Source organism: Gorilla gorilla, chromosome 6 (assembly GCF_029281585.2).
Source record: "Gorilla gorilla gorilla isolate KB3781 chromosome 6, NHGRI_mGorGor1-v2.1_pri, whole genome shotgun sequence".
Taxonomy (NCBI): Eukaryota; Metazoa; Chordata; class Mammalia; order Primates; family Hominidae; genus Gorilla; species Gorilla gorilla.
In genome coordinates, this window is record NC_073230.2 from 45,138,647 (window position 1) to 45,165,036 (window position 26,390).

Consider the following 26,390-nt stretch of genomic DNA (forward strand, 5'->3'; position numbering starts at 1 on the left):
TCATTGAGAAATCCGGATTTTCAAGGTAAGTGCAGACGACTTAGGTTTGGGGAGACATGAATGAAAGTGCTATAGAAATAAAGCACACTTAATTTGTTGGCATAGTCCTAATTCAGAATCTTCAAATGGTTCTGCTCTAAAAAGCAAGCTTATTCTCTGACCACAACTCCTCTTTTATAGAAAGAATTGTTCTATTCTTACTGCTTAGGATATGCTGCTCTGAAAGTAAAACCTAATATTTATTGGTAAATATGAACAAAAATGATTTCAGAATCTCTCTTTCAAAAAACCAGCTAAACATATCATAGAATTTTTTAGAGCAGTTGGCACTACTGAATTTGTGTATAATTATTTAAATGCTTATCTTTTAAGTGATGTCTTAATTTCCTTTTGTTATGAAAATCCTTTAACTCTATTACTGCATTATTTTCAGATAGAGTTTGAAACTATTCAGGCAGCCCTAGTCGATAGAAGGAAACAATCTGTAAGCAATCAGGTACTTAGAAATTTCTAAAAGAAGTATATTCAAAATAACGTGAAATAATGGTAATTATAATTCTTTCCATCCCTCTTTTAAAGTACTACTTAACAGGAAGGATCTGAAAATAACTTCTTAAATAAGATAAATAAAAAGAACAACATCTGTTCAAATAATTTTACTTTAAGTAAAATACTTTCTATACCAGTATTTTCTACTTCCAAGAAGTAATATTTTTCAAATATGTGGAATGAAATATAATGCAAAGTTTTTAAACAATAAGTCAGTAATGCCTAACCTGAATATAGGCATTTAATTTTGTTTCTTTCACAAATTTGTTATATGACTTTTGATAGGTCACTTAATTCTCTGGACTTCAGCGTTCTACATAACTACACAATTACTTATCTGAGAAATTACTTATTAAGTACTCCAGAATTACATGTCTTTGTTTTCTGTTTTATTGGGTTTAAATCAATTAATTAGGATTTTAATCAGTCAATAGAAGTAATGGGAAGACCAATGGATGAGGAATCAGGTGGTGTGAACTCTAGTCCTCTGTTTTCTAGTAATTGGCTGCATAATTTGGGGGAATATTGTCTAAGGATTCCAGACCAGGGGTTGGCAAACTTTTTCTACAAAAGCCTTGATAGCAAATATTTTAGGCTTTGCAAGCCAAGAGGTAGAACTGAGGCTAATATATTGGTACTTACATAACCATTTAAAACTATAAAAACCATTTGTAGCTTACAGGCTGTACAAAAACAAGAAGTGAGCCAGCTTTGACTTAGGGGACACAATTTTCCAACTATTCTTCTAGCAATGATTTTCAACAATTATAAAATGGAAGTTGTAGACTGGATAAGAGATGCTCAGCTGAGGGAGTTCCTGGATGGTCTTTAGATTGATACACCAATCCTCTGAAATTGCATGCAAAAATGTAAGTGTGTGTTTTTCTTTTCTTCCTTTTGTGCGTGTGTGTGTTTCTCTCCCTCCCTCCTTCCTGCCCGCCTGCCTGCCTTCTTCCCTCCGTCCCTCCATCTCTCTCTCTCTTTCTCTCTCTCTCTCTCTCTCTTTCTCTCTTTCTTTCTTCAGGGCCTTTCTCTCTGTTGCCCAGGCTGGAGTTTAGCGACTCAATCATGGCTCACTGACTGCAGCCTCGACCTCCAGGGCTCAAGTGATCCTTTCATCTCAGCCTCCTCAGTAGCTGAGACTACAGGTACTTGCCACCACACCTAGCTAATTAAATAATTTTTTTTTAAATAGAGACAGGGTCTTGCTCATGTTGCCCAGGTTAGTCTCAAACTCCTGGGCACAAGTGATCCTCCTGCCTTGGCTTTTCAGAATACTGGGATAACAAACATGAGCCACTGTGCCTGGCAGCGCTTTTTTTTTTTTTTTTTTTAAATAAGAAAAACACGGATTGATTTTCAAAGTGGTCCAAAATCCAATTATGGTTAAGGACCACAGGTCTAGCTAATTTCTAAAAGTGCTTTCCAAATTTAAAATCAATGAGCCTGTGAAATGTTTACTGGTGTCTACTATGTATAAGCCATTGTGCTAGCACTATAAGAGACGTAGCATGTTGTGACTAAAATAATGTGTTAAATATATTGTTAAATAATATGTTAAAAAATATATTTTTGGGACAGGGCCTCGCTCTGTCTCCAAGGCAGGAGTGCAGTGGCACAATCACAGCTCACTGAAGCTTTCACCTCCTGGAATCAAGTGGTCCTCTCACTTCAGCCTTCCGAATAGCTGGGACTGCAGGTGTGAGCCACCCTGCCTGCCTTTTTTTTTTTTTTTTTTTCTTTAGAGAGGGGGTCTCACTCTGTTGCCAAGGCTGGTCTCAAATCCCTGGGCTCAAGCAGTCTTCCTGACTCAGACTCAGACTAAAAATATTTTAAAGAAGTTAGAATGTGTGCAAGTCTGTGCTGTCTTTCAAAGTAATAACATTGAAAACAATTTTCAGTTGGTCAAAGATTTCTGAGACATTGCTTTGCAAAGTGTTTTCAAAGCTAGTTCATGCATTATACCAAAGTATTTTCCAAATTTTGTTATTGTCCCATCTTATTTTGAATGACAATGTTATTATTCGTGACAGTCATAATCAAACTTAACCTAAGCATAGTCTGTTTCCTAAAAACATAATTTCCTTAAGGGCAGGAACTATGCCTTTGCTACCTTTATATTTTAGAACAGGGTTTGACCCATAATAAGTACCCAGCATCTTTGGAATGGTTATATGAGTGAATAAGTGAATGAAATGATGAAGGTATTATCATGGAGATTACATACCATAGATACTGAAGGCTTGGAACTCCAGATGGCCTAAAAGCGGTAGTTGCTAAGTCCAAAGATGGCTTCTCTTTTCAAATTTGGATGTAACTGTGATTTCAAAATAATTGGCCAACTCAATATTGCAGTTCCTGATGATTAAGTCACTTTTTAAAAAGAGTGAAATTTGTGGAATTTAATTAACATAGGAGAGAGAAATGCTTTTTACAAGGTTGCTCGTAACCTACTCTCTGGGATGGCGTGAGTGGAGAGTGAAATTTTGTTAATGAAAAGCATTGCCATCAGCATCTGAGCCCCTCGTGTCCTGAGACTGGGTAGAAGATAGTATCAGCTGGAGCATCATGCATAAATGGTAGCTTTTCTGGGAAATCCAAAAGTCAAGTCTGGTAGAATTTAGGGCACCACTCTGCTCCCTGATAAAGAAGTTCAGACTGAGCTCCACTGCCTGCCCAATTGATGATGTCAGTCGGAGCACTGTTTCCTGGGAATTTCCCACAGCTACCCAGGGCAGGGGAATAACTTGTGATCAATCAAACCGTAGCTCTGTTCTCACTCCAGGGACAATTCCACTAAAGGAAATCCAATCTATAATAGCTAGTATATGATTCATTCACTTCTTAGGGAAATTTAAGATTTAAAATGTTAAGAAACGGTAATGAAAAACCTGAGTAGTTTTGTATATAGTTGCTGTCATGCCTGAGACATCCTTATTCAAAAAAGTGCCTCTCACCTGTACTCTTGTCATCCCCTCATCTCAGAAGCTGTTAGGAAATAGCAATATACTACTTGCTTTGGGATACAATTATACAGTGAGCTTGTGCAGTATCACTGTATATTAAATAGCACCATTTTCTTCACACATTTAGCAGTTCTACCGAGGACATATTCCCGGATCTCCTTAAGGATTGAGATAAGTCCCAAATATAATCCAAAGACCACATGCTTCATGAATGGGAGCTCGAATATGTCTTATGATCCAAGGTCTCACTTGGGTGTGGCAGGAAGCTTAGTCCCCTCTCTGAGGATTTCTGAGACTCCCTGGGCAGTGCTTGCATGTTCTACAAATTCAAGACTGGTAGCACACACTCCTCTCGCTTTGACTGCTGTCCCGAGCTCCATTTTCAGATGACCTCTGCACTTCCCTGGAAGGCTTTACTCCAAAACGTGATCAAGACCCCTTCCATTCCCTCTCAAACACAAGTAAACTTAAATCTGTGACAAAGCTATTTTTGGGGCAAACTTTTTCTTAAAGGACCAGATCATAAATATTTTAGATTTTGTGAGCCAAACAATCTCTGTTGCAACGATACAACTTACAATTGCAATGTGAATGCAACCACAGACAATGCATAAATAAATAAGCTTGGCTGTGATCAGATAAAAACTGTATTTACAAAAACGAGTGGCCAGCCCATGGGATGTACTTTGCTGGCCCATGGACTATATTGAATGCTTTGTGTCAACTTTTAAAAACTACTACGTAGTAGGCCGGGCGCGGTGGCTCACACCTGTGATCCCAGCACTTTGGGAGGTGGGTGGATCACCTGAGGTCAGGAGTTCGAGACCAGGCTGGCCAATATGGTGAACCCCCGTCTGTACTAAAAATACAAAAATTGGCTGGGGCATGGTGGTACACGCCTGTAATCCCAGCTACTCAGGAGGCTGAGGCAGGAGAATCACTTGAATCCAGGAGGCAGAGGTTGCAGTGAGCCAAGATTGCACCATTGCACTTCAACCTGGGCAACAAGAGCAAAACTCCATCTCAGAAAATAAATAAATAAATAAATACATAAAATTACAATGTAGTAAAAAGAGATATAAAACTCACAGTTAGAGAATGCCTTCCGGAGGTATCAGCACTTCCCTTCCTGGAGGTGTCCATCATTCATTTTAGCCCTGGCCTGAGGCCATGCTACTGAGACCCACTCATCCTTCCTGGCCAGAAGTCCTCTCTTCTCCTTGCCTTCACTTCCACAATTTCAGGTTCTTCTCCGCACATGTTAAGCCCCAGCTAGGGATGTGAAAAACAAGTTCATGTCATAGTCATCTGACAAGAGGAAGGCCCATTGAACAGAAATGTGGTCCATGGAGGTCGGAAGCATCTCTGAAACTACCAGTAGCACTTACCTTCCATTCACACCACTAAAGGGCTTATCAAAATTTTCCTTTCTTGACTAAAGAGAGAGTCTGCCATAAAGACAATTCTTTTCCCCTTTCTTTTAAAAATTATTATTATGGTAAAGTATATAAAATTTACCATTGTAAATATTTTACCAGATAGCTTAGTGGCTTAAATACATTTAGTTTGTTGTGCAACCAGGACTACAACTCATTTCCAGAAGTTTTTCGTCATCCCAGACTAAAACTCTTTACTCATTAAACAGTTACTCCCCATTCTTTCCTTCTCTCAGGCCCCTGGTAATCTTAGGAAGCTATGATGAAATTTATCAAATGCTTTGTCTGAATCTATTGAGATGATTACATGGCTTTTGTCTTTCATTCTATTGATGTGATATATCAGATTTGTCGATTTGCATATGTCAAACTATTCTTCTATCCTTAGGATAAATCCCTTTTGGTCATGGTGAATAATCTTTTTAATGTGCTGCCAGATTCCATTTGCTAGTATTTTATTGAGGATTTTTGCATCTGTGCTTATCAGGGATATAGGCCTATAATTTTCTTTTTTGGTTGTATCCTTGTCAGGTTTTGGAATCAGGTTAATGCTGGCCTTGTAGAATGAGCTTAAAAGAATTTCCTTCTCTTCAATTTTCTGGAAGAGTTTGAAAAGAAATAGTATTAGTTATTTTCTAAATGTTTGGTAGGGTTCAGCAGCAAAGTCATGAGGTCTTGGGCTTTTCTTTGATGGGAGACTTTTTTAAAATTATGGATTCAGTTTTATTATTAATAATTGGTCTATTCAGAGTTTTTGTTTCTTCTTGAGTCAGTCTTGGTAGGGTGTATGTGTCCATGAATTTATCCATTTTTGCTAGGTTTTCCAACTTGTTGGTGTACAGTTGTTCATGGTAGTCTTCAGTGATCCTTTTTTTTTTTAAAATTTCTGTGCTATTAATTGTACAGTCTCTTTTCATTTCTGATTTTATTTATTTGGGTATTTTCTCTTTTATTCTTGGTTAGTTTAGATAATCATTTGTCAATTTCATTTATATTTTCGAACAGTTAAGTTTTTGTTTCATTTCTCTTTTGTTATTTTTTTTCAGTTTCAATTTCATTTATTTCTGCTCCAATCGTTATTATTTCTTTCCTTCTTCTAATTTGGGGTTTGTTTTGTTTTTGTTTTTCTAGTCCCTAGAGATACATTGTTACATTGTTTATTTGAAATCTTTCCACTTTTTCGATGTAGGCATTTATTGTTACAAACATCTCTCTTAATACTGCTTTTGCTGTGCTCTATAAATTTTGGAATTTTAGGTTTCTATTTTCATTTATTTCAAGAAATTTTAAGATATCCTTCTTAATTTCTTCATGACCAATTGGTCATTCAGGAGCATGTTTTTTTGTTTGTTTGTTTTTGTTTTTGTTTTTAATTTCCATGCATTTTTACAGTTTGAACGTTGCTCTTGTAATATACTTTGGATGTCCCCTCCGAATCTCATGTTAAGATGTAATTCCCGGCGTTAGAGATGAGACCTGGTGGGAGGTGTTTGGGTCGCGGGAGCAGATCCCTCACGGCTTGGTGCTGTCCTCCTGATAGCGAGAGGGTTTTCGCAAGATCCACTCATTTAAGTGTGTAGCACTTGCCCTGTCCTTTCCCCTTTCACAGTGCGACGTGCCTGCTCCTGCTTCGCCTTCCACAATGAGTAAAATCTTCCTGAGGTCTCCCCAGAAGCAGATACTGGCACTATGCTTACTGTAGAGCCTGCAGAGCCATGAGCCAAATAAACCTCTTTTCTTATAAATTACCCAGTCTCAGGTATTTTTTATAGCAATACAAGAGTAACCTAATACACTCTTGTTATTTGTTTCTAGATTATTTCATCGTGGTAAGAAAAGATATTTGATATTATTTCAATTCTTTTAAATGTGTTGAGGATTGTTTTGTGGCCTAACATGTAACCTATCCTGAAGACTGTTTCATGTGTTGATGAAAAAAAAAAAAAGTGTATTCTGCAGCTGCTAGATGAAATGTTCTGTAAATATCAATTAGGTATATTTCATCCAAAGTGCAGCTTAAATCCAATATTTCTTTGTTTATTTTCTCTCTATATCATTTGGCCATGCTGAGAACAAAGTGTTGAAGTCTCCTGTGTTACTGTATTGTAGTCTATCTCTCCCTTTAGGTTCAATTACATTTGTTTTATGTATCTATGTGCTCTGGTGTTGGGTCATATATATTTGCAAATGGTGTGTTCTCTTTCTGAATTGATCCTTTTTATCATTGTTTGATGACCTTCTTTGTATCTTTTTAGAATTTTGATTAAAATTTCTTTTATCTGTATAAGTATAGTTACTCCTGCTCACGTTTGGTTTCTGTTTACATGGAATATCTTTTTTCATCTCTTCACTTCTAGTCTATCTGTATTATTACAGGTGAAGTAAGTTTATTGTGAACAGCATATAGTTGGGTCCTTTTTTTTTTTTTTTTTTAACCTAGTTACCCAGTCTATATCTTTTTTTTTTTTTTTTTTTTTTTTGAGACAGAGTCTCGCTCTGCTGCCCAGGCTGGAGTGCAGTGGCGCCATCTTGGCTCACTGCAACCTCTGCCTCCCGGGTTCAAGTCAGTCTATATCTTTTAAGTGGAGAATTTAATCCATTTACATTTAAGGTTATTATTTATAGGTGAAGACTTACTCCTGTTATTTTGTTAATTGTTTTATTGTAGTTTTGTATGTTCTTTGTTCTTTTTTCCTCTCTTATTGTTTAGTATTGTGGTTTGATGATTTTCTGTAGTATAAAGTTTGATTATTTTCTGTTTCTCCTTTGTGTATCTGCTGTATAAGTTAGTTTTATGCTTTTGCATGTTTTCGTGATGATTGTCATTTTGCTTTAGATGTAGGACTCCCTTGAGCATTTTTTGGTAAGGCTGGTGAGTGGTAGTAAATTCCCTTAGTTTTTGTTTGTCTGGGAAAGATGTTTTTATCTCCATTTCTGAAAGATAGCTTTTCTGGGTGTAGTCTTGAGTGGAGTTTTTTTCCCCCCCTTTAACACTTTGAATATGTCATCCCATTCTCTCCTGGCCTGTTAGATTTCTCTTAAGAAATGTGTTGTTAATCTAACGGGGATTCCTTTAGAGTGACTTTATACTTTTTATTGCTGTTTTAAGAATTCTCGCTGTCTTTGACTTCTTTTTTTTGTGTGGGCTGAATTGCATGCTGTTTTTCTTTCTTTTTTTATTACACTTTAAGTTCTGTGATACATGTGCAGAACGTGCAAGTTTGTTACATAGATATACATGTGCCATGGTGTTTTGCTGCACCCATTGACCTGTTATCTATATTAGGTATTTCTCCTAATGCTATCCCTCCCCTAGCTCCCCATCCCCCAACAGCCCCCGGTGTGTGATGTTCCCCACCCTGTGTCCATGTGTTTTCAATGTTCACTCCCACTTATGAGTGAGAACATGCAGTGTTTGGTTTTCTGTTCCTCTGTTAGTTTGCTGAGAATGATGGTTTCCAGCTTCATCCATATCCCTGCAAAAAACATGAACTCATCCTTTTTTATGGCTGCATAGTATTCCATGGTGTATATGTGCCACATTTTCTTTATCCAGTCTATCATTTATGGGCATTTGGGTTGGATCCAAGTCTTTGCTATTGTGAATAGTGCAGCAATAAACATACATGTACATGTGTCTTTATAGTAGAATGATTTATAACCCTTGGGGTATATACCCAGTAATGAGATTGCTGGGTCAAATGGCATTTCTGGTTCTACATCCTTGAGGAATCACCACACCTGTCTTCCACAATGGTTGAAATAATTTACACTCCTACCAACAGTGTAAAAGCATACCTATTTCTCCATATCCTCTCCAGCATCTGTTGTTTCCTGGCTTTTTAATGATACTATTCTAACTGGCGTGGGATGGTATCTCATTGTGGTTTTGATTTGCATTTCTCTAATGACCAGTGATGATGAGCTTTTTTTCATATGTTTGATGGCCACATAAATGTCTTCTTTTGAGAAGTGTCTGTTCATATCTTTGCCCACTTTTTGATGGGGTTGTTTGTTTTTTCTTGTAAATTTGTTTGAGTTCCTTGTAAATTCTGGATATAAGCCCTTTGTCAGATGGATAGATTGCAAAATTTTTCTCCCATTCTGAAGGTTGTCTTTTCACTCTGATGATAGTTGTTTTTTTTTTTTTTTTTTTTTTTTTTTTTTTGCTGTGCAGAAGCTCTTTAGTTTAGTTAGATCCTATTTGTCAATTTTGGTTTGTGTTGCCATTGCTTTTGGTGTTTTAGTCATGAAGCCTTTGCCCATGCCTATGTCCTGAATAGTATTGCCTAGGTTTTCTTCTAGGGTTTTTATGGTTTTAGGCTTTATATTTAAGTCTTTAATCCATCTTGAGTTAATTTTTGTATAAGGTATAAGGAAGGGGTCCAGTTTCAGTTTTCTGCATATGGCTAGCCAGTTTTCCGCATATGGCTAGCCAGTTTTCCCAACACCACTTATTAAATAGGGAATCCTTTCCTCATTGCTTGTTTTTGTTAGGTTTGTCAAAGATCAGATGGTTGTAGATATGTGGCATTATTTCTGAGGCTTCTGTTCTGTTCCATTGGTCTATATGTCTGTTTTGGTACCAGTATCATGCTGTTTTGGTTACTGTAGCCTTGTAGTATAGTTTGAAGTCACGTAGCATGATGCCTCCACCTTTGTACTTTTTGCTTAGGATTGTCTTGGTTATATGGGCTTGAGGAGTCACATATGGCTGTATTTCTGTAAACTGAGCCAATAGGCCTCAGTGGCAACTTGGGACAAAGGGGATGAAGCACCTTGTAGTGGTGAGTCTAGACCCTGGGATGGTGGGGCTTAGCAGCATCCCAGACTCTGTGAGAGCAGGTACAGTGGCAGCAAGTACCCCGGAATGGTGGGGCACAGCTGTTGGGGCCCTGGGGGAGCATGAAGCAGCACAACAATGACTCTACTCCCTCGGAAGAGGGGTATCTCAGTAGTTCAGACTCTAGGGGGCTAGTCCAACTCCAGGGAAGCAGAATACTAGAGTTGTTTTGCCTGTAAATGTGGGGTGTCTCAGCTCAGCCATTGCTGTTTCCCTTGGATGTAGGGTGTCATGTCAGTTCAGCCTTAGATGTGCAGCTTCTTAGCTTGAAGTCTGTAAAGACAGAGTTCCCAAGGGGCAATGTGCCACTTCAGCCAGTCCTGGAAGGCATGACTAGTCTGGATGACCCGGGCACCATTTCCTTGGGATATAGGGCACTGTTTCGGCTTAGGTGCTGCAGGGTATGACCACTTCAGACAGTCAAGGCACCATTTCCTGGGAGGCAGGTTGTTGCTTCAACTTAGACTTTGGTGAGGTATGACTGCTTTGGGCAGCCAAGGAACTGTTTCCCTGGGATGTCAGGCATAGCTTCAGCTCTGAAACCTGTGTCAGGGCACAGTAGTAACTGGAAGGGATGAGAAGCAGTGTGCAACTTCAGTATTGGTCCTGTGGGACAGGTGCAGCAGCGAGTGGGAGGGGCTTTTGGAGCAGCTCTGCTGGGGCACTGTTTACTTGGGAGGCAATGCACAGCCTTGGCTTAGGCCCCTCAGGGCAGGGTGCAGCAGCAACTGGGAGAAGTAGATGAAGCAACTCCACCAAGGCACCATTTCCCCAGGAAAGATTGTGCAACTTGAGCTCAGGCCCCAAGGGGCAGGGCGCAGCAACAACTGGAGAGGTAGATGGAGCTGTTCTGCTGAAGAACTGTTTTCCTAGCAGGGAGCGTGCAGCTGCAGCTCAGGCCCTGTCTTAGTCCATTTGTGTTGCAATGAAGGAATATTGAGGCTGGGTAGTTTATAAAGAAGATTGGTTTATTCAGCTCATGGTTCTGCAGCCTGTACAAGAAACATGGCAGGTGTGCAGATCACATGGCAAGAGAGGAAGCAAGAGAGATGAGGAAAGTGCCAGGCTCTTTTTAACAACCAGCTCTCAGGGAAATTCTCACGGGAATTAATAGAGCAAGAATTCACTTATTACCATGAGGAGAGCACCAAGCCATTCATGAGGGATCCACCCCCATGACCTTAGCACCTCCTGTTTGGCCTGGATTCCAACATTGTGGATCAAATTTCAACATTAGGCTTGGAGGGTCAAATATCCAAACTACAGCTCTATCCTAAGGCTAGAGCTCAGTGACTGGGAAGCGTAGATAAAGGAATTCCACTAAGGCACCATTTTCCCAGCAGGCAGTGTGCAGCCTCAGCTTAGGGCCCTGAAGGCAGGGCACAGCCACGACTGGGAGATGTATATGGAGCTGTTCTGCCAAAGCAAGGTTTCCCTAGGAGGGATTGCACAGCTTCAGCTTTAGCTCCAGGCAAGGGGGCAGATGGAGGAGCAGGTAGAGTGGTTCCACTGCCGCTTGGTCTCCAGGGAAGGGTGTAACAGCTGCTCACAGCTCAACTTGGGGATTTCAGGCCACAGAATGGGGGTGGTTCTGTGGCAGCTTAACTTCAGGGATGAAGAGGCACCCATAGCTCCATGCCCCTGGAGCAAGACACATTCCAACATAGTTCCAGTTCCAAAATGGCATAACACAGTAGCCATGCAGGCCACTGGGGGTGGGGCACTGTGTCCACTCCTTCTCTGCTAAGAGCACAGCTGTGTGGACTCCAGGCAGCTCCCTCAGCTCGACTTAATGCCTGTGAGGACTGTAGAGACCCACTGGCAAGGTCTGTAGATGTCCAAAATGTGGATGATGTTGGCTAGGGCTCTCTTGCTCACCCTTCTGACAATGGGAGAAATTCCTCCTGGCTCCCAGCTGATCCTGGCTGGGGGATGGGATGTAGGAGTCCTTGTGTTTCCTTCCGTTCTCTATGTGGGTATCCTAAGTTTCCGTGTTCACTCAGGTTTCTATTACTTCTTTAAGGAACTCCGCCACTCTGCTTTAGCCTTTTTTATTAAAATGTAGTTATTTATTCATTGTTTTGTCTGTCTTTGTGGTGAGGACATGTGCTAGGGGCTTCTAGTCAGCCATCTTTCTGTCACTCAGCTATACTTTCTCTTTCAGCACTTATGTAGTGTTTGAATTTAAAAATGTATATTGACAAGCCAACATGTCGTGTTGTCACTGTGTGGCAGTGGAGGTTATCCCCTGATTATCTCTATTCTACTTTCAGTCTCTATAAATTTGACAATTTTAGGTCCCTTGTATAAATGAAATTACATAATATTTGTTCTTTTGCTTAAAGATAAATTCTTGCATCTGTTCTTGGAATTACATAAAAAAATAAGTTACCCATACACCTTGGCCTCCAGCCACCTCTGGTTTGGAAGTACAGACAATTCCCCATATAAACAATGGTTGACTTATAAGTTTGCAACTTTATAACAGTGTGAAAGCAATACTCACTCAGTAGAAAACAGACTCTGAATCTTGACTTTTGCTTAAAAATCATTTATAATAACGTTATTATAAAATAGCTTTGTGTTAGATGATTTTGCCCAACTGTAGGTTAACGGATGTGTTCTAAGCATATTTAAAGTAGTTGAGGCTAAGCTATGATGTTTGGTAGGTGAGGTATGTTAAATACACTTTCAACTTAATGGTATTTTCAACTTACGATGAGTTTTTAGAGACAAAACCCCTTTGAAAATTGAGGAGCATCCATATTGGAATCTTGTCTAAGAATACCCTGCTATGTGTTTTTCATGCATTACCGCCCACTGTCCTCCACCTGTTGCTCCTGCAAACATATATTGTCAATTCCCTTCTTTGGAATGTTATGCTCTATGCCTGGCATTCAACCATCTCATTTTCCTCAGCGCGACTTGTTATTCAACCCAGCACAAGGACCGCTGATGTGCACATATGGAATTGTTCTCATTTCTCTGTGTCATCTAGTATAATGGCACTCATATAGCACATCTATGCTGCCTTACAAAGATAATTTTAGTTTAGGTTTAATCTTATTATTTGGTTGTAATCTCCTTGTAGAACAGGATCCAGTCTTTATGCTATGTGATGACCTTGCTTAAAATTTTGGCATGAGATGCAATAATGTTTTAAAAAGTTAAACAATTGTCACATTAATTTGATGCCTACTCTCTCTCTCTCCTCTCCCAAGTCACCCTTCATACTCATTTCAGATGCAGTAAATTTGACACAAACATATACAGGTTTTCTTAGTTGAGTTTTCTGGAAAAAATTTTAATAGTAAAATAGAAATGATTTTACCTAATTTATCTTTATAATACCATAGATAGATAGAGAGTGAGAGAGAGAGAGAGATTCAAAGATATTTTTATAACCCATGCATTCCAGGAGACTATAATTAGTTAGAAGGACACAATTTATATATGTAAAACTAATGCCAAGATCAGAAGACTTTCTGAAAATCTATACTTGTAAAATGCTTTATGATTTATAAAGAGGAGGTAGAATTAATAATTCTTATTTTACTGTTTTTTTTCCCAGATACTTAATTACGAGAAATTACAAGTTAAGCGTCAAATTTTCTTCACAGGAACAGATCTAAAACAGGCCAATACGGAGACATTTGCAGAAAAACAGAGTGATTAGATAATCTTTGTTAGCATAAATGGAAAAATAACATTGAGTAAATATCATTAACCAAATGACTGAGTGGGTAGCTAGTTTTGTAGCTAGTTTTCTAGAATATGTCCTAATACAATTAAAGTTTATTTTAAAAACTTTAAAGCCTTATAATGCAAATGGAAAAATCAAGGCTCAAGGTCACCTAGCCAGTCAGGAGAGTGAATTTTGACTTCAAGCTCTAAGTGTGTCTCAGCAGCCTCCATGCTCAGGCATGAGTTACGGATGTGGACCCTGAACACTGTGGTGGTTTAGGAAGGAGGGAGATCAGTGAAGGTGGCGAGATCAGAAGGTTGACTCTTCACTGAGTCTCAATGTACAAATGGCATTTGGATAAACAACAAGAAAATTGACACTCAGGCACATTAAGGCAGTGATTCTCAAAGTGGGTTTGTTTCAGAATCACCTGAACCACTTATCAGCACCAGTCTCTCCACAAATTCTAATCCAGTGGTCTGAGAAGAGGCTCTGGGCACCAGGGATTTGATTAATCTCTTTAGGTGATTATGAAGGCTAGTGGTTAGGAGCCTGGTTATCTCTCATCTTGTATCCTAATCTTGTATAGTAAGTGCCAATACCAAGGACATAACTAACAGCTGCTCTGAGGGCTTAAGTTTAAGAGAAGGAGGAATAGAGAAGTTTCTAAGATATTCAGAGACACCCTGTGCATCCTGGCCCCTGTGCCTGGCAGCATGGGATACATACAGGAGGCTTATGCCACAGGGGGAAATATAGGCTAGTAAGTTTATTCCTTATCGCCTAGACTTTCTTTATAAAAACCGTGATGATTCTCTCTGCTATTGAGTACTTTAAAGAAACAAGCACACCTGCCATATTCCAGATGCATGGCCTTGGTCAGCTTCATCAAGCCTCAGCTTCTCATGTAAGTAAAAGGAAGAGAGTGATATTTAACTCAAATGAAAATTGTGAGGATCAAAAGTAATAATGTGTGAAAAATGCCTAGGACAGAGCATTATTCAAAATTATTACCCTTCTTCCCTCCTACCACCATGGTACAGTTTTTAGTTTTTATAACATCTGTAAATAAACTATCCTGTCTCACTATTCCATCAGTCAACGACTTTCAGCCAAAGGCCACGAGAACCTGTGTGTAGGGCTTATGACTCATTGCGGGGAGGGAAAACACACGCCATGGGGAATCTTGAGGCAACTTAGTAAGAGAGTATTAGAAACAGTCTGTGGAAGGATTTGGGTTTTGGTTGGGTGACTGGGGATTTGCTATGTATTGGATGCTGTCAGAAAGCAGGGACAACTTTATGATTAGGTAAAGAAATGTCAGTCACTAATTTTAACCAGAAAAGGGGGTATTTGGTATTTTATGGGTGGCCCAATGACCTTGTTTTTGTCTGTGCTTAGACAAAATTGTGCAATAGACTTGTTTTGTACCACTTTGTCATGGCCTTAGAGTGATCTTACTTGAGCTGCTCTCTTTTTTTAATTTCTCACATCTGAAATAAAAGAAAATGTAGGAGCAAAGCTGATATATATTTGAATTGTGAAAGGTGAAGAAGTGTTGAGACATTGAATATTTGTTGAGCAGTTTCTGTATCCTACGTCAAGATAAACTTTGATCCTTCTGAGAATCTCACAAGTATCTTATCTACATAAGGTGGGATTTGAAGCCAGACCTAGCTGACTTTTAACCACTGAAACTCCCAGTCTGGTGTGCTGTCACCTTATTGAGCTGTGCTTTGGGCACCATTAGAGCATGCGAATGAATTCCTGCCTGTCTGTTGAAATGGCCTGGCTTTGACTTTACTTATAATAGAAAACATACTTTGATCCAGAATCATGGATTGGCAATTTTTTTTTCTATGAAGAATCAGATAGTAAATATCTGTGGTTCTGTGGGCCATAAAGTTTCTAGTAGGACTACCCAACTGGCAGTGTAGTGAAAGAGTGGCCATAGATCATATGTAAACAAATAGGTGGGCCAGGCACGGTGGCTCACACCTGTAATCCCAGCACTTTGGGAGGCCGAGGCGGGTGAATCACGAGGTCAGGAGATCAAGACCATCCTGGCTAACACGGTGAAACCCCATTTCTACTAAAAATACAAAAAATTAGCCGGGCGTGGTGGCGGGCGCCTGTAGTCCCAGCTACTTGGGAGGCTGAGGCAGGAGAATGGTGTGAACCCGAGAGGCGGAGCTTGCAGTGAGCTGAGATCGTGCCACTGCACTCCAGCCTGGGCAACAGAGTGAGACTCCGTCTCAAAAAACAAAACAAAACAAAACAAAACAAAACAAATAGGTGTAGTTATGCTCCAGTAAAACTTTATTTATAAAATCAGGTGGCAGGTGGGATTGGGCCCTTTGGCTATAGTTTGCAAACTTTTTATCTATATGATAAGTAAACAAGATCCCAAATGAACTTGGATTTTTTAAAATGTATTGAACACATTTAAAGTTGCTTTGAATAAGTAAATATGTGTAATCAATATAAATATGAGCAAATATAAATGTTGTGAGGTTTTGTTTTTTCAGGGGTTTATTTATTTACTTATTTTTAAAAACGCTTATTTCCAAACACGACAGAGAATCAGCATGGTGCCTCATGCCATTTGCTTTTTCCATCTGTATAGTGACAACTGGATCTTGTGAGGCCAAAGTGGTTATTGAATAGCTTTTCTGTCCTTCAGTCTATCAGGCACCATGCTTGGCCCTTCCTTTTATTATTCCTTAAATGATAACTCTTGTTTGCTAAACTGAAGCTTGGAGAGGGTGAACAATTTGTCCTCAGTCATCCAGATATTGTGGTAGAGCTGGTGCTGAAACTCACACTTTTTCCACTATACCTTATCCCTCAATTTTTACAAATTATTCAATTGATGTTCTGGGCCAAAAGAAGATCTTGGATCATCTTCTGAATCATCGAACTAAAATGATGTGATCAGATTGAATTTAGTGCAGAGTGTATTTTGTTACATTTTACTTTTTTGAAAAATTAGGATTAGAGGCTAAATGTGGAAATCACAATTCAGTACCATAGTGTTGAAGGGCATTGCATATTGAGCCTCAGCATGCTAATTTCCTTTTTATAGATTCTTCTTTCGGCAAAGCATAGCATAATAACCCCACCTGAAAAGCAAGATTATCTACCGCCACCATGTCAGATTGTCTCCACTGTAGCTTGATGGTAGAAAGATGAGGTAAGGCATATCATGAGAGAGATTCACTGTGAACCTCCTCTACCACATGCTATGCCACTGATCTCAGGCAAAAGGAATTTTCAACTAGAATCTCCTATTCTGTAAATGTGGAAAACAAATACAAACATATATAGGTAACTGGTACGGTACATTGTTATGATTTTATGTTTATAGTCAAATAACATACAAATGATATTTTTCATGCAAATTAATTAAAACGACCTCCTAGTCATACAATGTATACATTCATTTATACCATATACCCAGCTCCTACATATTTCTATGGATAAATATGGAAGATATCCCAACATTATCACAAGTATATTATATATGTAAGATGAAATTTGAAGCCAGATCTTCAAATCTTCAAATCTTTAATATCGCCACTAAACAGTATTCTCTTTTAGAAGAGTCCAACCTATATTTTTCTCCTACCACCAGCCTAGTAAACTCACCTGCCCCAGGAAATTGTGTCTGATTAACCTGAGTGTGGATGCTTTATTCTTCCAGTCTAGACAGGATTTGCATCCTTAGCTTATGCTGAAAAGTGATCATATACGCCATTGTACATGGAACTATGTCATTGTGGTAGGACATTATTATAGTGAACATACTCCTAGTAGTTCCATTTGCAAACTTGGGGACAATACATCTTATGATTCATCGTGATTTGGCAAAGAAAAGTCTTCCAAGTGCTTCAAATGGAATATAGAAGAAAATGTATGATTATTTTTCCTAAGTCTCTTTCTTTCTCCAGTACCTCATTGTACATTCATTTATGAAAATAGTAATAACTATTAATAATAGGAAATATAAATCATAATAGAAAAATGGTCATCCATGTATTTCTCACTTTAATGTTTGAGTGGGTTGTTGGGAGAGGAATAGAGGGAGACTTGCTTCATGACCCAAGGAAAGGCCTTTGAGAAGCACCACTAGATCTCAGCTCAATTCTGTCTTCTGTTCTATTTCACTTCCTATACAGACTTGCCAGATTTAGAAAATGAAAACACGGGAGTCCCAGTAAAATTTGAATTTCAGATTAATGGTAAATATTTTTTTAGTACAACTATGTTCCAAATATTGCATGGGGTATTTATACAAAATAATCATTTGTTGTTTGCCTGAATTTCAAATTTAACTGGTTATCCTGCATTTTATCTGTCAACCCTACACACAAATCCTTAAGGCTCTGAGTTTTCATGTGGAGAGTTTTCTCGTTCAATGGAATTGTATTTAATTTTCTGCACAACCACACATAAGCCTTTAGAAGACTTGCTTAACCTGCAGCTAATAATTCATATCGTAGAGTTGTCATGAGGATTAAATGGAGAGAATGCAAATAAATCTAGGTTCAGGTTAGGATTCAGCAGCTGCTCGAAAATTATTAGGTAAATGTTTATTTTCTTTTTTCCTCTCAAACTTATTTCCATGCTTTCCTAACCTTTCCAGGAAGAATAAGGAGCTCCTCCCTTTTCCCTTTCAACAGGCTGTACTTCTTTCTGTTGCAGCAGCCTACATGGTTTAAGGCTTGTTTTGTAATAATGACATAGACATACCAATTTCTTTCTTGTTTGGTTTGTGTTTTGTCAGACATAACTTTTTAAGATTTTTTTCTTTCAAAACTTTCCAAGTCATCTTATTTAAAACACGTCTAAATAATGGCCTTCTAAGCAATTTTTAGACATAAAGTCTGATTTTAAAAATCTCATTTTTAACTGTAGAGTTTGGTACACAAATTATCTATTGACAAAATGTACATCTATTTCTGCCTTTTAGTTTTTTGTTTACTATTTGTCAATATTGTTGTAGGTTTTATTTTTCTCTCCTTTCTTCCTCCCTTTTCCCTCCTTTTCTCCCTTCCTCCCTTCTGTCTTTTTTTCCTTCCTTCCTTTCCTCCTTCCTTCATTTCTTTTTTAATCAAGTAAACTTTTTTCTTCTTCACTTCATGTTTTTACCTTTACTAGTTCGGAAGATATACACTCTATTTTTACTCTTTTATTGCTGTCAAATACAAATTTTCACATTAGTTTAAGAAAACTGAAGTTAAATAATCTTACTTTCTTCTCAAACAATACACATATCTCGGAACACATAGACAGAAAGTCCCCCCGGGAAGGGGGAGGGATAGCATTGGGAGATATACCTAATGCTAGATGACGAGTTAGTGGGTGCAGCACACCAGCATGGCACATGTATACGTATGTAACTAACCTGCACAATGTGCACATGTACCCTAAAACTTAAAGTATAATAAAAAATAAAAAAAATAAAAATAAAAATAAAAAAATAAAAAAATAAAAAATTAAAACCTAGTTCAATTCAAAATAAATAAATAAATAAATAAAATAAAAATTAAAAAAAGTCCCCCCAAAGTCATATAATATTGTTGCCTAGTATTTTAGTATTTTCTAGCATTTTAAACTGATAAATCAGATATTGTTGATTCATACAAAATATGTTTACCCACATATTTACAGTGTTTTGAGGTAACATTTCTTCCTTTATTATTTGATTTTCCTTCTTGTGTAACTTTCATTGTTTTTCAAATGTATCCTCCATATGTACCTTTAGTAAGGGTAAACCGGTAGTATTATCTTTCAATTTTCGTTTGTATAAAAGGTCTTTATTTTGCTCACATTCTTCAAATAATTTTACTGTGTACGCATTGTAGGTTGATTATTATTTTCACTTATTTTTTTAAAGATAGTAGTCGACTGTCTTCCTGCTTCCACTGCCACTTTTAAGAAGCTGTTTGTCTGTGTAGAGGATTTTTTTTAGTGGTCTGTCTTCTCTAACTGGCTGCCTTTAATATCAGCTTCTTTTTCCTTAGTATTCTGTGGTTTCACTATGCTGTGTCTAGGTATGATTTCTTTTTATTCACCCTGCTTAAGAACTTTTGGCCTTACTGAATCTGATGATTGATGTTTTTCATCAATTCTGGAAATTTCTCAGCTATTATCTCTCAAAAAAACTGCCTTTACTTTGCTCTCTTTATCTTCTACTCTGGAACAAATTTAACCTCCATGTGACTTCCTTTTTGTAATTTTCATTTTTCTTACAGGAACATAGCATAGTTGCTAAGAAACAGAATTGAATCCAAACTCTGGGTTGAAATGATGCCTTTAACTCTTAGTTGGTATATAAATTCGAGCAAGTTTCTTAAGCTTTCTGTGCCTCAGTTCCCTCAGTTCTAAAATGGAGGGAGCAATAGTATCTACTTCATAAGACTGTTGTAAAGATTGCAAGATGAAATATGTGTAAAGTGCTAAGAAGCTTGCACAGTGTATTTGCTCTTATTTTCTTTTTGTGTTGCATTCTGAGCAATTTTTTTCATCTCTATTATATGGTTCACCAATTTTTATTTTCTCTTTCTGGTTCTATTAGTATAGTTTTCACTTTCAAAAATACAACTTTCCAAAAGTAATTTTTGGGTATTTTTCAAAATGCCTATTCATTCTTAAAAATCACTTACTTTTAATATATTACATTATTTTATATATGTACGTTTGCATTGGCATTTGCTATTGCTAGTTACCTTCTGCCAGATACCCAGAAACCCTGGGCCATTTCAAACTAAATTTTCAACATGGGATTTTTTGAGACCCACTGATAGTATAGATTCCTTTGTCCAAACTCTGACAAGGCTGTCTTATGGTTATGAATTTTTGTGGGGAGAATATATTTTTTCTTTTCCACCCAAAGCTAAAACTAGGACAAGTAAGTAGACTGTGTCTTTCTCTGGAGTTGATTTTTTTTTTTCCAAGTGTTTTCCTTTTCTTAGGTTGTAGCTTTGTGTGTGTATTAGTCTGTTCTCATGCTGCTATGAAGAAATACCTGAGACTGGTTAATTTATAAAGGAAAGAAGTTTAATTAACTCACAGTTCCGCATGGCTGGGGAGGCCTCAGGAGACTTACAATCGTGGCAGAAGGCACCTCTTCACAGGGTGGCAGGAGAGAGAATGAGACCCAGTAGGGGAAATGCCAGATGCTTATAAAACCATCAGATCTTGTGAGAACTCACTCACTATCATGGGAACAGCATGGGGGAAACCACCCCCATGATTCAATTACCTCCCACTGAGTCCCTCCCGTGACACATGGGGATTGTAGGGATTACAGTTCAAGATGAGATTTGAATGGGGACACAGCTAAATCATATCAGTGTGGTCCAGTCCAATCTGACTTTACACCTTATATGGGGCCCAGGCTTTGTCCCTGTTGTCCTGTGTATATGGGTCTGTTAACAGGAAAGATCTAAGTCTCCAGCACTGATGAATAACTTCAGAGCTGCCTCTGCTTTTAGTACTCATTTACTCGCTTACCTTTCTTGATTTATGTTTTATGAAATTATTCTTTTCTACTAAGACTTTCTACTTATTTTTAACTCATCCATGAGTTTTTAAAAGATGTTTAAAAAATGATTTTTCGCATTTTAGGGTACTTTCCACTGTGAACCGAGGTCAACACTAACTGACTCTGCCTCAAATTCCACATCAGAGTTATTGCTATATGCTCAGTGACAAGCCCAATACTTAGTATGCAATAGCCACTCTAATAATACTTATTAAATGAATAAATATACGTATAGTTGAATGTAACCCTGGTATTATTTAGATATTTCTCTAAAAACGCAAGGGCTTACTTTGATATTGAAGACAATTAAAATATGTTAAATTTAAAACATTCTATTAAAGCTCTGAACAGAATGCGGGCCTCAATCTGCAACTTTAGGAATTTTTATTGACTTCAGATGGGCAGTCCACAATTCAGGTGTTTGCTCTTTTGAAGAATATTCTGCCATAGAAAATAATACTCTAAATGTTGGTTTGATCACCAGACTAAATGGTAAAAACTATATCACTGATAAATTATTTACATCACAGCATAAATACATCTAGAGAATGTATTCTCCATTTATAATATTATTTCTATAACCTCAGTAGAGAAAGGAAATTCTGGGGACTGCGATATATCAGTTGGATTCTGGCTTATGCTAATTGTCTGAAGGAAAGTACATCTGCAAATCTAGGGTTTTTACATTGGAAATTGCTTGCTGGCCTCTTCTCAATATGTTGAGAAAACATATTGAGGGCAAGAAATAAAGTGAGTTCTCTGACTTGGTAAACCTGATTTGAAGTGACAATGAGATGGGGGTCTGAGGGAAAAGATACCAAAGCCTGAGGCTGAAAATTCAAATTTGCAGTTAAGAAAATGGTTTTCATTCTGGGATGTCTATTGAAAATATTTGGAGAGCAATAAAAAATATAGACAGCTATACGGTATTCCCAGAAGTGAGAACCATGTGTCACTATTTTGCAAAAGCTTCCCAGGCAATTCTATAGGGCAGCCACAGTTGATGCATCAATCCGGATGCCATGAGAAATCTGAAACCACTCCAGGTATTTGAAACAGGAAGGGGTCTAATGTAGGGAATCAGAGGCTGCAACAGCATTGAACGGGCCGAGAGAGGAAAGACCAGAAAAAGCTGCTGCTCCTGTTCCAGAAATCAGGAAATGCGAGAATCTTTGGAAACTACCACTAAAGAGGGCAGCTGCTTTGCTCCAATGAGGGTCGTTTAGAAGAAGCCTGAGAACCACTGGCGAACTACAGGTCTTCTTTCTCCAGAAGCTCTCGGGCCTGCATGGTATTTACACACACACACAAATAATGGCTTCTCTTCAGTTCTACCTGCAGGTGTCACAGTAACAGCTCTTATCATTCATGGCGTCTAACGCTAACCTTTGTGGCCAGGGACTCTACGGATGCATAGAAGGGACAAGATGGTGCAAGTCTGTCAATAGATTGAGAAATACTTGGAGAGCATTTAAAAACCAGATTGAGAATCATTGGTTTGGGATAGATGAACTTCCAAAATTCAGAGCACTGTTGTACTCTGTTGTTTTAGTGAACTTTAAACAGCAAAATATTTGTAAAAGCATTTATCCAGATTCAAGAAGAAGGCTTGAGGTTTAACACTCCCAGTGAAGAGCTTTTTTCCACCCTCCAGATTTCTGTGAGTACCAGGAGGAAGTGGGAATATCTTCCCTGACCCCCCACTATAGTTCCTTCCGCTCTTCTGGAAGCGTTAAAGAATTCACAAATCAATGGCAAAAATAACTTTTAAGAGGATTCTAGCCAAACAAAGGCCACACTTGGCAGAGGCTCAGCTGAACCTAGTACTCAAATGGAGAGGTTTCATGATGGGTGTCATGAAAATGTGACTATACAAAAGGAAAATGTATTGATACCAAAGTTCACATCCTTTGTTCTCCATATCATTGCCTCTCTATATGCAAGTGACAGCGTGAATTTTGTAGGACGCTTTTTCACATACATTTTCTTTTCATATAAATCGTAATGATTGACCAGAGACCCTTGCAAATAGCCTGAGCATGGACAAAGGAAAATAAGAACTGCCCCTTCTTGAGTTGGTGGCTTTCCCTCTTCTTTCTCCTGAGAGCAACCACCCACCCACCTGGTATGTTTTCTTCTCTTCCACTCCCACTGCCTCTTCCTCTTTCCCTTTCCCTCCAGTGCTTCCCTGACCCTCTTCTCCTCCCCTTTACCTCCTTCCTGTTAAAAAGTGTCTGGTGGTGGAGCCAGACAGAGCTGTAGTCAGAGCCTTGTGGGATTTCTCAGGGGCAGGGTAACCTCAGGTACTGTGCCTATGAGAGAAAAGTTACCCTAGAGGCAGCCAGCTGCATCCTGAACCTCCCAGAACGTCTACATAATAATAGAATGTTTACTTCTTGCCAAGACAATTCTAAGTATTTTTAAATTTGGTGCTGAGAATGGTGATTTGCACATAGTTTGTACCTTACAAGTAGATACCGTTATTACCATTATCCCCATTTTATCAATGTAGGCTTAGAGAGGTCAAACAACTTGCTCAATTTCAGACAGCTAATATTCAAATCAAGTGGTATACATCCCACTGTACTCTGAGCTTCCCTGATTGTAACATTTTTATGACTCTAGTTGTGGCATTATAATTTATGAAGGTCATTGATGAACTACAGTGTCCAAATATCCTGGCCCTCTGAGGAAGGTACTGAAAACCATACTATCTTTATCACTCTCATCAACAATAAGCATTTATCAAGTGTACTCTCTATGCCAAGTCTTATGATGTGTTTTATATAGATTATTCACATGCTTGTAAAATAGTGCAAAAACTTTATGAAACAGGTAACATTATAATCACCCCAATTTACAGATAAGGAAAATAAATTATGGAGACATTAAGTAAATTGCCCAAGATGGCCCAGCTAGTAAATGATAAAGGCAAGATTTTAGAGCCAACGCTTATAGTCATATACTACACTAGAAACTTTAGTTACTTGCCTGAACTAGGAAGGATGACAGGACACAGAGGAAGATGGAGGTTGGGAGCAAAGAGAGAAAACAGGAATATTCAGTTGACAAGGAAATGCCAGCTAGAGAGGAAAAACAATTACATTGCAATGCTACAACAGGGTTTTTCTCGGGAGGCAGATTTCTGCACAATGTGATAAAGGACTTTCCAGCAACTATTTTTAACAACACCACAGACTGCCTCTCAAAACAGAGTGTGAATATTTTGACCTTGGAAATTTTCAGATGCTAAAGAAATTTCCTAAATTGAAGAGAACATTGGAGTGTATATGACCTCTAAGCTAGTATGTGACCTCTTAGATGCTTTGGATGTAGAAGTTAGCTCATTGAAACCGTCACAGCAGCCTGACAGATGTAATGATAAAATTTTATAAGTGGCCATACTGAAGCATGATGAGGACATGTGGTTGAATCCAGGTAAATGACTAATCTAGTCATTGAGCTCAGCTCAGAATCTAGTCTTTGTGAGCATTTCTAGTCTTTGCCAGCATTTCTTTCATGCTGCCTCTTGACAAATTGCTGGCAAAAAAACAAAACAAAACAAAACAAAACACAAAAGCTGGCCAAAAGCAGCCTGCATTTGAATTAAGCAGAGAGTTGTTCTTGAATTTATTTTTTGTACTAGGAAGACACATTTCTTCCTCTATGCTTTAGAAGAAGTACTGGAATGGTGGTGTCCCAATAAGGTGCCATGTTCAGAGAGTGGTGAAAGCTAAAGCTGACCTTATAAGACCTGGGAAAAATGAGTACGCATCCTGTCTGAGAGCAATAATATCATGCTGTGCATACAGTAAAATCAGGGGTTTCCTCTGGGAAGAGGCAGATAACTCCAAGAAACTCAAGAGGGAAATCAGGGTGGCATTTATAGGATACTGACCTCGTACAGACAGGGTCCTTTCATGCATAACTATTAGCTTCATTATGTAAGAGCCACCTAGAGTGTAGAAGAGCAATAAGGTATCAAAGCTCAAATGCTTTCCTTAAAGTACCCATTTAAATAAGTCATCATAGGGGCTACCATTTTTACAACATTTCATAGATTACAATGTGTGTTCAGGTTTGACATCTCACTCAAGCCTTCTCAACATTTTACATTCAAAGCGAACTATGTATGTAAAGGCTTATGAAGGTTTTTTCATATGTAATATCTCATTTATGTTCTAAATGACTCTGAAATGGAGGTATTATTAAACTATATTTTTAATTAAGCCAAGTAAAATTATATATATATCCACAAGCTATACCACCTATTTTGAGTGCATCTAAGACTGTTTTGTTTCTGTCATTAGGCAACTAAGAAATATAGGATAATTTTGCATGGTGAAGGTATATTAGAAGAACATATGAAAATAGTCTTATTATTATTGCTGAAAAATGAGAAATCATTGTACACAGTAAGAAATAAAAATTATTCATGACCCACCTGCCCAAAGCAGCAATGCTTAAATATTTGGTACAGTTACTTCCAATAAATAAATATATTTGGATTATTTGGTAAAGATCATAGTGTGCATACAGGGTTGTCTTCTTTATCACAGAAATTTTCTATTTTATTTAATATTCTTAGTAAACATCATTTTAATGGCATAGTAGATTACATGAGTGGAGCATAATTTACTTAACTTATTGTTAACAAATCTCTTGCATATAGTATATGTATTTTGTACCTATTGCTGGTATCCCTCTTCATAATTCCTAGAAGAGGGATTACCACCCCAAAGAGCATGATTGCTATTAGTGATCTTGCCACATATGGCCAAAGTGACTTTTAGAAAGTGGTACCAATTTCAGCTCTAATGAGCAACATCACCTTGCCTTTGCCAGCATTGAAGATTGTCACAATATTTTAATTCACCAATTTTATAGATTAAAATATATTGTTGTTTTAATTTTCACTTTGCATGGTCACTTTACGTTGTCCACACAACTTATTAAAGACATGGATAAAAGAAATCCCTGTAAAAGGCAGCTTAACTGGATGTTTCCCTCCAATGGCAAAGTAACTCTCAATGGGCCAAGGTAAGTACTCAAGGGTGAGGGAGGCTTGGGTATTGCGTACAAGAGCTGGGATCACAGCAGCAGGGATTAAAGGATGTCTGTTGTTTGTCAACTTGCCTCTCTTTCTTCCACTTTGAGTATTTTTCATTGCATGAACAGTTGCCAAATGCCTGCCGGGTTCCCTGCACGCCCGCAGTAAGCATTCTCTCACAGCATGGATTCTCTGTTCATGAAGCTCTCTCTGCAAAGAGTAAAACAAGAATGGGTTGCAAGCAGAGAAACTGAGAGTATGTGATGACCTGGAGGATGCCCCACAGGCAACATTTCCTTTTGAGGCATTGAG